A 2,500-nucleotide genomic window follows, 5' to 3' on the forward strand; every position below is an offset into this window, starting at 1 on the left:
GTGTGACTGTGTGTGTGTGTCTGTGTGTGTGTGTCTGTGTGCGTGTGTCTGAGTGTCACTTTGTATCTGTGTGTGTCTGTGTGTGTGTGTGTGTGTGTGTCTGTTTGTGTGTGTGTCTGTTTGCCCGTGTGTGTGTGTCCGTGTGTGTGTGTGTCTGTTTGTCCGTGTGTGTCTGTGTGTCTGTGTGTTTGTCTGTGTGTGTCTGTGTGTGTTTGTCCGTGTGTGTGTGTCCGTGTGTGGGTGTGTGTGTGTGTGTGTGTGTCTGTGTGTCTATGTGAGTGTCTGTGTGTTTGTGTCCGTGTGTGTGTGTGTCCGTGTGTGTGTGTCCGTGTGTGTGTGTGTGTGTGTCTGTGTGTCTGTGTGTGTGTTTGTGTCCGTGTGTGTGTGTGTCCGTGTGTGTGTGTGTGTCTGTGTGTGTGTGTGTTAGTGTGTGTGTCTGTGTGTTTGTCTGTGTGTGTTAGTGTGTGTGTCCGTATGTGTGTGTGTCTGTGTGTGTGTGTGTGTCTGTGTGTGTGTGTGTTTCTGTGTGTGTGTCTGTGTGTGTGTGTCCGTGTGTGTGTGTCTGTGTGTGTCTGTGTGTGTGTCCGTGTGTGTGTCTGTTTGTCCGTGTGTGTGTCCGTGTGTGTCTGTCTGTGTGTGTGTTTGTTTGTGTGTCTGTTTGTCCGTGTGTGTGTCCGTGTGTGTGTGTGTCTGTGTGTGTGTGTTTGTGTGTGTCTGTGTGTGTGTCTGTGTGTGTGTGCGTGTGTCTGTGTGTCTATGTGTGTGTGTGTGTGTGTGTGTGTCTGTCTGTGTGAGTGTGTGTCTGAGTGTCTGTGAGTGTGTTTGTGTGTGTGTCTGTCTGTGTGTCCGTGTGTGTGTGTGTGTCTCTGTGTGTGTCTGTGTGTGTGTGTGTGTGTGTGTGTCTGTGTGTGTGTGTCCGTGTGTGTGTCTGTGTCTGTGTCCGTGTGTGTGTGTCCGTGTGTGTGTGTCCGTGTGTATGTGTGTGTGTGTCTGTGTGTGTGTGTTTCTGTGAGTGACTGTGTGTATTTGTGTGTGTGTCTGTGTGTGTGCGTCTGTGTGCGTGTGTGTGTCTGTGTGTGTCCGTGTGTGTGTGTCCCTGTGTGTGTCCGTGTGTGTGTGTCCGTGTGTGTGTCCGTGTGTGTGTGTGTCCGTGTGTGTGTCTGTGTGTGTGTCCGTGTGTGTGTGTGTCCGTGTGTGTGTGTCCGTGTGTGTGTGTGTGTGTGTTTCTGTGTGTGTATGTTTCTGTGTGTGACTGTGTGTATGTGTCTGTGTGTGTGTGTCTGTGTGCGTGTGTATGTCTGTGTATCTGTGTGTGTCTCTGTGTGTGTGTGTGTGTCTGTGTGTCTGTGTGTGTGTTGTTGTCCGTGTGTGTGTGTGTTTGTGTGTGTCTATGTCTGTGTCTGTGTGTGTGTGTGTCCGTGTGTTTGTGTCCGTGTGTGTGTGTGTCCGTGTGTGTGTGTGTGTCCGTGTGTGTGTCTGTGTGTGTGTGTCCGTGTGTGTGTGTCCGTGTGTGTGTGTCCGTGTGTGTGTGTCCGTGTGTGTGTCTATGTGTGTGTCCGTGTGTGTGTGTGTCCGTGTGTGTGTCTGTGTGTGTGTGTGGGTGTGTCTGTGTGTGTGTCTGTGTGTGTGTGTCTGTGTGCGTGTGTGTGTCTGAGTGTGTCACTTTGTATCTGTGTGTGTCTGTGTGTGTGTGTGTCTGGTTGTCCGTGTGTGTGTCGGTGTTTGTCTGTGTGTGTGTGTGTGTTTGTGTGTGTCTGTGTGTGTGTCTGTGTGTGTGTGTCCGTGTGTGTGTGTCCGTGTTTGTGTGGGTGTGTGTTTGTGTCTGTGTGTCTATGTGAGTGTCTGTATGTGTGTGTGTCGTTGTGTGTGTATCTGAGTGTCTGTGTGTGTGTGTGTGTCTGTGTGTGTGTCCATATTTGTGTGTCTGTGTGTGTGTGTGTGTGTGTCTGTGTGTGTGTCCGTATTTGTGTGTCTGTGTGTCTGTGTGTGTGTGTGTCTGTGTGTGTGTGGGTGTGTCTGTGTGTGTGTGTGTGTCTGTGTGTGTGTGTCTGAGTGTCTATGTGTATGTGTGTGTGTGTTTCTTTGTGTGACTGTGTGTGTGTGTGTGTGTCTTTGTGTGTGTCTGTGTGCGTGTGTGTGTTTGTGTGTGTGTTTGTGTGTGTGTCTTTGTGTGTGTCCGTGTGTGTGTGTCCATGTGTGTGTGTGTGTGTCTGTGTGTCTGTGTGTGTGTGTGTGTGTCTGTGTGTTTGTGTGTGTGTGTCTGTGTGTGTGTGTCTGTGTGTGTGTGTGTGTGTCTGTGTGTGTCTGTGTGTGTGTGTGTCTGTGTGTCTGTGTGTGTGTCCGTATGTGTGTGTGTCTGTGTGTGTGTGTTTCTGTGTGTGACTGTGTGTGTGTGTTTCTGTGTGTGACTGTGTGTGTGTGTCTGTGTGTGTGTGTCTGTGTGCGTGTGTGTGTCTGAGTGTCACTTTGTATCTGTGTGTGTGTGTGTGTGTGTGTGTCT

This window comes from Symphodus melops (genome assembly GCF_947650265.1).
Source record: "Symphodus melops genome assembly, chromosome: 23".
Classification (NCBI taxonomy): domain Eukaryota; kingdom Metazoa; phylum Chordata; class Actinopteri; order Labriformes; family Labridae; genus Symphodus; species Symphodus melops.